Raw genomic sequence first — 9,944 nt, 5'->3', positions numbered from 1 at the left:
AGCCCAGCCCAGGGGAAAACCAGCCTCCGCCGCTGCCCGGCCCGGCCCGGCCCCGCCGGAATGTGTGCGTGCTCGGGCGGAGGGGGCGGGCTGCCATTCCCCTGCCTCTCGCCGGCGGCAGACCGGCGCGGCGCGGCTCGGCTCGGCTCGGCTCGCGGTGTAGCCGGCACCGGCGGCATGGGCTCGAACCGGCCGCCGCGCAGGGAGCAGGGCTGCGGCGGGCCGCACGTAAGTCAGCCCCGGGGGGGCTGGTCCGGGGGGGGCTCAGCATCTGTTTGAAACGCGGCTGCTTTTTCGGGGTGCTTGAATGGGGGGGGGGGGACTGGCAGCATCCTGCCCCTCGCCGCTATCGGGGGGCCCCGCTCTGCATTTCTGGCGGAAAAAAATGCACGCAGGGGAGGGGGGGCTCCCTGCCGTCCTGCGCCGAGCACACCGGCCAGTCCTCTCTCCACAGGCGGTGCGGCGCCCGGCCGCGGAAAGGGGAAGCTCTGCCGGGTGCTTTTGTCTTGCTTTGTGGCCTGTCGTTGTGGTTGTGGGGTTTTTTTTTTGGAAGGGGTTTGACTGCGATCTGTGAAAATCTCGTGAAAATCACCGGGTTTGTCACCAGCCGTTTCCACACAGCAGCGAGGGAAAGTCACGAGCACGCCCCGTTCACAGTGCTGCTGCTATGTGAGCTGTCCTTCGGGTACCCAGCCATCGCATCAAAGTGTTGTTACCAAGTGAAAGCAGGGGGTGCTTAGACACAGGACTGGCAGCCAGGAGAGCTGGGTGAGACACCAGCCCTCTTGAACTAAAAGGGGGTTTCCACGGACTTCCAGAGGACCAGGATTTTATTCCTGAACCCTATCAGACTTCATGTGTCCCCTGGGAAAAGTCACTTAGCTTTCTTGTGCCTCGGTTTTTTCATTTGTCATATGGTAACTGATAGCTGCTGTGAAGCCCAAGGTAACCTGTGTGTAAAGAAAGGCACTATACAAGTGCAAAATAGTGGTCTTTTTATACAGCATCTTTTTCCATCTGTTTCAGTCTATAGCCAGACAGACCTTGGGACATCTGGCGAGCTTCCTAAAGCTGACATTTTATTTCTTATCCGGTGACGTGTTTTTTCCTCTGTACTGCTTGGGTGGAAAAGACTTCAGTTAAGCTATTCTGTTGGTAGCACTTGGAAAGTAGGAGACTCAAATTGCCAGCATGGCGTTAATAATAATAATAAATAGTAGGGCTGTCAAACAATTAAAAAATGGCAATTAATCATGAGATTAAAAAATAGTTACGATTCATCACAGTTTTAATTGCACTGCTAAATCAATAATAGAATACCAATTTACATTTATTATTATCAATATTTTCTACATGTTTAAATATATTGATTTCAATTACAACACAGTATACAAAGTGTACAGTGATCACTTTATTTTTTTATTACAAATATTTGAACTGTAAAACAGAAATAGCACTACAGCACATGTATGAGATGAATTGAAAAATACTCTCTTTAACATGACAGTGCAACTTACAAATGTCGATTTTTTTTTTTAATAACTGTATTAAAAAAAACCAACGTAAAACTTCAGAGCCTATGAGTCGAAGCATGAAAGGGCATACGCATGGTTAGCATATCTGGCACATAAATACCTTGCAATGACGGTTACAACAGTGCCATGCAAACGCCTGGTCTCACTTTCAGGTGACATTGTAAATAAGAAGTGGGCAGCATTATCTCCCGTAATGTAAACGAACTTGTTTGTCTTCGCAATTGGCTGAACAAGAAGTAGGACTGTGTGGACTTGTATGACGTGAATTGAAAAATCCTATTTCTTTTGTTTATCTTTTTTTTTACAGGGCAAATATTTGTCATAAAAATAACAATATAAAGTGAGCACTGAACACTTCGTATGCTGTGTTGTAATTGAAATAAATATTTTTGAAAATGTAGAAAAACATCCAAAATATTTATAATACATTTAAATTTGTATTCTATTATTGTTTAACAGTGTGATGAAAACTGTGATTAATTACAACTATTTTTTTAATCTAGTTAATTTGTTTTGCGTTAATCGCATGCATTAATTGCAATTAATTGACAGGCCTAGTAAATAGTAATTATGTTTGTTATGACTGTGCCTGAGGAAGAATGGGCCCCATTGTGCTAAGTTCTATACAAACACAGTAGTAGATAGTCCCTGCCTGTTTGCTATACAAACACAGTAGCCTTACAATTGCAGTAACTTTACAGCTTTTCAGTTGCTATACAAACACAGTAGATAGTGCTTGCCTGAAAAGTTTACAGTTAAATTAGACCAGATAGAGCCAGGGTGGGGAAGGGATAGACAAGCAGAGTGAATATCTGATGTTAATTCCACAATTTGTTTGGTTTGGGGGGGTTAGTTGGGAGGGGATCGATTATATGGGACAGGCTGATGGGGACAGGGCAGGGGAGAAGACAGTAAAAGGGGCAGGTGTGGAGTGAAGCTGAGAGGAAGAGAATGAGGGAGGTGAGGGTTGGTCAAACAGCCAGTCAGCGGAGGGCAGAGGTCCTAGGCTGTTCCAGACCCCGGGAGACACTGTTGTGATTCCCCGAGGCTGAAGACGATGGCACTTGCTCTGCTGCTGTAATACTCGAATGCTGCTCTGTGCCACCGCCAGAACTGTGCCATCTCACCGAACCGACAGACGCGCCCAGCGCTGCGCACAGAGCGTGATATTCTCTCCACCCGTGGAGATCCTCTGGGCCAGCTCCTCAACTGGCATAGCTCCCCTGATGTCAGCGGAGCTACACCAATTAACACCAGCTCAGGATCCGACCCTAAGCATTCAGGATCCGTGTGACATGCACACACACTTGCAACTCAGGGTCCGTCCTGCCAGAACCTGAATGTCTCGTCACTTCTCCTGGAATCACTCCTTGCCATTCCCCGAGTGATTCCCCCAGGAACATGCTTTGCCAGCCCTCACCACCAGCCTGGCCAGGTGTGAGCTCAGCCCTAGCATTCAGTGCCAGTGTGCAGTTGTGTCACAAAGCACAAATTCTGGAGTCTCCTTCTCCACTGGTGCTTGTTCACAGCCGTGCCACTGAGCTATTAATTAGCCTCGGGGGAGATCACAGCTACAAACTCATCACCGGTTCTCCAGTCTGAAGAGAGCACAGTCTACAAGAGGTTCTAGAGGTTCAGGAGAGGAAAATGTTTTTTCTATCCCGAATGCACAGGGAACCCCTCAGACCAGCTTGGAGCTATGGCTCCAGCAACGATGGCCTTTTTATTCAATAAATGCCTTGATCCTACAGTTGGATCCATATAAGCAGACACTTGCAGTAGACCACAGAGAACCAACTCCAGGATGCAGGCCTGAGTTTATACCCAAATTAGGGTTCATAGGAAAAGCTTTCTAATGTCAGTGAAACTATTTCCGTGATACCTTAGGAGTTTTTTTAAACAGTAATTTCAGTGAAACCAGTGAGAGTGGTAGCATATCTTATCTTCCCCAGGGTAGCAGCTCTGGAAGCTACTCAAATCTAGCCTCTGCTCCACTGCATTAATAGCATTTTTAGCTTGTTGAGTGCCTGGCTGTGGCGTTGTGGAGTTCAGCTGAGAAAGCTCATTTGACGTAGGTGTTGTATGTCCCCCTCTGGCTCATACCTGGAGCAATATTTAGGTACTGCAGAGAGATGGATCCATCCCTCTTCATCTGCCAGGAGGACAGCAGTAATACTCAGCTTTTTAGGCCTGCTGTGGGGACAGGGAATGTGCCCAAGGCATTCCCACCCCTCCCCGAGAAACCAGTGCCACTACTTGAAACAAGACACATGTTCTAACATAAACACACCATGTGTCAATGGCCCGGGCTCCCACAGCAGAGCCTGTACAGCTGTAGATTTCCACTATGTTAGCCCTAGCCTGCTGAAGGCTCAGGGCTTATCACAGGACACACAGTAAATCGGGGTGGGGTGGGGTGGGGTGGGGAGATGTCTGTTAAATACCTGCCATTGCAATAACTCTATTTAAGACCTACTGAACTAAAGTGAATCTTCCTTTGGGGGAAAAAACCCGAAAGGCCTGTTTAACTTGACCCAGGCTGTGATGCAAAGGGCTCCAGCAGGGTATCTTCATCGTTGATAAAGCCAGTGTGATCTAGCAACGCTTTGGGGATTTGAAAGTGAAATGAAATTGGTTTTCTTCTTAACTGATGTTTTTCTGCAGTAATAATCACTGCTTTGATTCTCATGACACTGTTCGGAGAGGGGATAAAACACAACCTACCCTAACAGTGCATTAAGGAAGGACCCGATTCAGCTGCCAGGGGTTTCACTGGAGAGACTCCCACTGATTTCACTCAGAGCTGGCCTGTACCTACAGGCCGACTGAGGCAGTGAATTCCTGGCCCTTGTTCGGAGTCTGCCCTCACAGGGAGTACCCTGTGGCACTGTGACTCAGAGAGAGACATCATGTCTCCTAGAGCTCTGCACTGTGGGGGGTGCCCCCCACTGTGCCCAGTCACCCATTAGAGACATGCAGCAGGCACGGCTCTTTGCTACCATTTTTGGCTGTGTAAAAAAATCCAGGCCCTCAGAAGCAAAAGACACATGGTCATAATGAAGATCTTCCTGCTTTTGTGCTCAGCCCTTTAAAAAAGAAGGTTGTCTTCCGTGCAAATTAAAGAGATGCATGCATGTATTGCACCTTTTTGTTAATTGGTATGTTTGGAGGAAATCCTGTATGCAGAGTAGGATTGGTGATATATTTACTGACATGGGGAAAGAAAATGAACATTCATAACTTTTAAGAAATGAATAATAGCCTAGTAGACTCCAAGAAAGACACTCCAACTTCTAATCTTGCTCTTCAGTGAATATATAATAACCAAGATCCATTTTAGAATGCATGAGTGGGAAAAGAAATTACCTTTAAAACTGGTTTCTGACTGGTCAAATTGCCACTAACTGATCTCTTTCTGCTGAATTATTTTGATTGCTATTTGTATCTGAGAGAGTCAAGAGGCCTCAAGTCCTTTGACCAGGTACTGCACAAACAAATAAAGAGAAGTCCTGATCCCAGTGACGGCAATGGCCAAACTCCCATTGATTTCAATGGAGCCAGGATTTCACCCATTGTGAGAAACAGTCCCCGCCCTGAAGACCTTAGACTGTGTAAATAGACACAACAGCCAAAGGGTGGGAAGAGAAACTGAAGCATAGAGAGGGGAAGTGACTTGCCCAAGGCAAACCCGGCAGGCCAGTGGCAGAGTAAGAAATAGAACCCAGGACTCCTGAGTCTCATTCCGGTGCCAATCCACTAGATCACACTGCCTCTCAAAACTGAACTACCGTTCACCAGGGTCCTTGGTTCTGGGTTAAAATATGAAATATAAAAGGGGGCAGCAAGACACAGTGTGATGCTGCATTTCTTATTATCAGCTTGTATTACAAGATAATTTCTCTTTCATGATTACTTGATAGTTCTTCATGATTTTTTTTTTCAGTTTAAACTATCAGTAGATGATCAGATTTGGTTCTTCCCCGTCCCCCCACTCCCCAGCAAATATGTGCTGTAATGTCTGTCCTCAGAGCCTACTTTATTTAACGTATAGTATTTTCTGCCTCTGTTGTTCTGTTGACACTGGGAAATGTATTACTACTGCTGTACTGCTTCATACTTCATACTGCGGCTGGATCCAGGCTGCCCACAATGTTAGATTCCAGCGTGGGTGACAGCACGCTCAAAAGATAACCCTAAAGTCACTAGCACCAGAGGAGATAAGTAACATTCCCCAGAAATAAGCTCTCACATGGATTTAAGGTCTGTGATGGATTTTAGTGTTTCCATTGTTTTCAACATTAAAAAAAGATTTAATTTTGGAAAAAGGTTCTTGACTTTCTATTTATAAAAACTGAACTTCAGTGGGAATACTCCCATGCTTAAGTAGTTTGCTGGATAAACAGATGAAGGATGGGGAAATGGGTTACAACAAAGAGGATATTATTTATTTTTCTGTGCCTAAGAACTCCAGTCATGGACATTACACCGCCTTTGTGCAAGCACAGAACAAAAGAAGTGAAATGAAATGGCTTCTTATTAATTCACATTAGAAAGAACTTACTTTTTTCATTTCCTCTTCCATGAGAGAATAACTTTGAACTCAGTGGAACTATCAGCTCCATCAAGCTACTCACGTGCTTCATGTTTGCCAGATCAAGCCCTTAGCATACAAATAGCTCTTTATAAAACATACAGTCATGTTCTGAGTTAATTTGCTTTAAAAAAAAAGGCCTGCAGACTTTCCCCAAGTTCCCATAGAATCTGGGGCAGAAATTCCACACATCCTGCTGCAGTTGAAATCAATGGTGCGAACGGATGGAAGTTTGGGCCCAATGGCTGCAACTTGATGCTTTTTAAAAAATAATCACATTTCTTTTCCGTTTTTAGCATTCTGTTGTTTTAACCCTGTCCAAGGACACTGGTGTCAGACTTCAGGGTTGGCAGCAGAGCGCTTAGACATATAATGCCGTTCATTTTGAGAGGCAGTGTGTATGGTGTAGTATAATGTTCAAGATGACAGGAACTGAAAAAAATGAGAGAAAAGAATTGTTTTTCAGTTCTCTTTCCACATTTCCACAGCACTCTGTAGACAGTTAGTTTCCCTGTTTCTCCTACGTTGTCAGTTGGTTTCCCCTGTTGTGTTAAAGACTCTTATGGACAGCAACACACCATAACTCGCTTTTTTTTTTTAAAAAAAAAAAGACTAGATTCCAACCTGTTCAGCATTGGGTGAAACACTTCTGAAAGAGTCAACCAGTTCAGCACGAGGTAGAATTAATCACCTGTTTACAAAAGTAATGTCAAATCCCACTCCTGAGCTCAGAAAGGACAGATGGGGCAAATCCACTGCTTGGATCTGACCTGATTTGCTCAGATTCATATTCATACAAAAGTCATCTGTAAAAATAAGACCGATAATGGCCACTGCCATAAGGTGACAGACAATTTTAAGTATGATCCAGTTCCACGCACCACTCCCTCACCTACACAACCTGCTTCCTGCACCCCAACTCCTAGCACGCATCTCCTACCCACTCCTTCCAACTGCCCTTTCCCTGACCTCAACACGCACGTTCCCACCACTCCGCTTCAGTAATCAGATTCATTTGCTTAGAGAGACGGTCTGGATAGGGTGCTAGACTGGAACTCAGGAGACGGGTTCCATTCCCAGCTCTCCTGTGGGGTAACCTGGGCAAATCACTTCTCTTCCCTCCACCATTTGTCTATCTTGTGTATTTAGACTGTAATCTTCTGAGGCCATGGACTATCTTACACTCTGTGTACAGCCCCTAGCGCAATAGGGCTATGAACCCAGTTGGGCCCTCTCGGTGCTACTAGAAGTCCTGATTCAGGAAAACACATAAGTATGCTTAAGTCCATCTCTGTTCAGCAAAGCCCATGCTTAACATTAAGCACATGTACTTTGCTGAATAGAGATGGATTTAAGCATATACTGAAGTGCTTTGTTGAATAAGAATGACTTCCTAAACTGGAGCCATCATATAGATAATAATAATTCACTTAGCTAATCAATATTGAGGTCTGATATTTGGAATTTGGTAAAGATGATTATCCCACCTCTACGGCATGGACAAAGTCATGTTTGCTGGTTGGTTGGTTTGGGGGGTTTCTTTTAGCCAATCTTTGTGCCAGAGTCCAGGTTACATGATGGGTTTTACACCATGTTTTAGGTTGTAATCATATCAATCATGTCCGTTTCTCAGAATTGAGTTGTATCAGAATAGAGCTCTTAGTTGGCTTTTCTCCACTGCATAAATGCTTTGAGTAAGGACAAGTAGCGTCATTCTTTCCTCTGTGGCTGTATCTAAAGATTTATTTTGTCTGTATTTATTATGTGTGCTGTGTAAATCATAGTTTGAGCAATGTAAACAAGCAAGTTTCGCCAAGTCAACTGCATGGTGACGTTCTTGTAGGAGTATATCCTGGTTTGATAGCTAGGCTTAAATTAGCCGTCAGAATTGAGCAAGGATTGTGGATTTTGACTCATGTGTTTATCCAGTTAATTGAAGCAAGTGAAAACTGAGGCTTTAAGAACATTGGCTTGGGTCAGGCAGACTCCAGGCAGATGCTGTACAACCTTCCTCACACAGCAGTGTTAATTCATCGCAGTGAATGCTACATATTTAAACTGCATACATAAACTGCTCCACAGCACCTCTTGAGCAGATTGCCAGTTGGGTCCAGTTCTCTGGTGGGCGTTTGATGTGCACAAATGAGGTCAAGACCATCAAATCCATCCTCACTTGTAAGCAACTGAGCTTAGGGCTTCAGAGGTACATGCCGTGAGTGTGGGGGGCCAGGACTAGATGACTTATTGAGACACCTTCTAGTCCTACATTTCTATGATTCTATGATTATGGGCCTGATCCAAAGCCCACTGTGAGTCTTTCCATTGACTTCAATGGACTTTGGATCAGGGCCCTATCTCACTTTTCCGCCCCCATTAGTCCCCGTGATGGGGGTTGCTTTTTCTTTTGGTCTGAATCAAGATGTCTCACACTATAGAGTCAGTAAACACACCTAGCTTCCTTGGATTGTACGTCTGAAATTCTTGATGCTTGACTCAATCTGAGAATTATATTTGTGATTTATCAAACATTAATGCACATTATCTTAGACAGCCCAAAAAAGTCTGAGTTTTAAAAAACAAAAAACCTAAAAACAACATGGCTGGGTTTTAAAGGAACCGGTGTGATTTATGAGTTAATGTTTGAATTCTTTCAGTGGAATCCAGGCTCTCCCTTTCTATCTGGGAGTAGGATGAGCAGATGTCCCGATTTTATAGGGACGGTCCCAACATTCAGGGCTTTTTCTTATATAGCCACCGATTACCTCCAACCCAATTTTTCACACTTGCTATCTGGTCACCCTATACCTGGGACTTTGATACATCCTGGGATGCACCCACTTTCACTACACTTTATGTATGCTCTTGTGAGTAAGAGAAGGAGCTCACAAGGGGCTCTAGACTAGAGCTGGGCAAAACTTTTTTCAGTGAAAAATGCAGGTTCCCGTTGACCACATTAGAGGTAATTTTGTGAATTCATCATGATTTTGGCAAATTGTTTTGGGGTTAAAAAGAAAATATTCTGGAAAAAGAAACAATTTTTTTGTTTCAACAGTCCCAAAACAAAACATTTCAATTTTTCAATTTGAAACAACTTTTCATTTTGAAATTTCCTTTGCTTTTATTTTAAAAATTTAAAAATATATAAAAATGCTCAAAACCGAAACAAAACTCCCTGCTAATGTATTTTTTACTTTTCAAAGTTTTCGACAAATGAAAACATTTTGGTTTTGGGTTTTGGACCTGAAAACATTTTCTGCAATACTTTTGGAATTGCCAGTGAACCAAAAAATCTTATCCCCACTGCTCTATTCTAGACTTTCCTCCTCTTGGCACAGAATAGGCCTCGTGCTTAATTTCACTTGAGCCCATGCCTTCCTTGTACTGGAATAGAACACTGTGCAAGGAGCTACAGGATCAATTCTACACCAAAGGTAAAATGGAATAACCCCAACATCTCCTTCCTACATGGTGTAGTATGGCACAAATGGCCTTGCATTCTCCTTCCCTTCCCTCTGAAGCATCGTGTGTAATTTATTACCAGACTGACCTTTGCTCAGGTCAGATATGGATAATTCATTTGTCATAAACAACTGCTCACTGTTTACCTGACAATTTTAACTAAGAAAAAAACAGGATAATTTCTGACAAGATGATCACTTTTGGTTTTTTCCCTATTGCATGTGCTTGCTCTAATATTTGTCTTTGGTACTTATAACAAGTAGTACTTGTTGCTCGGTATTGCTATAGTAAAGTTCACACAGAGGACATTCATTACAGAGGTAATTACAGTGACTGTACCCTAGGGACAGAATTTTCAA

General features: G+C 43.8%; 1 protein-coding gene across 1 annotated transcript in view; it reads left to right on the top strand.

Moving 5' to 3' along the window:
• Positions 1–209: 209 nt before the first annotated feature.
• GNE (glucosamine (UDP-N-acetyl)-2-epimerase/N-acetylmannosamine kinase) overlaps positions 210–9,944 on the top strand; it is a 49,048-nt gene continuing 39,313 nt past the window's right edge. Inside the window, exon 1 of the mRNA XM_067553374.1 lies at positions 210–228. The gene's annotated coding sequence lies outside the window, so the exon portion shown is untranslated. The remainder of the gene's footprint in view (positions 229–9,944) is intronic.

Source organism: Emydura macquarii, unplaced genomic scaffold (assembly GCF_026122565.2).
Source record: "Emydura macquarii macquarii isolate MOO-44397 ecotype Brisbane River unplaced genomic scaffold, CSIRO-AGI_Emac_v2 contig_1451, whole genome shotgun sequence".
NCBI lineage: Eukaryota > Metazoa > Chordata > Testudines > Chelidae > Emydura > Emydura macquarii.
This window is presented reverse-complemented; position numbering and strand designations above follow the sequence as displayed.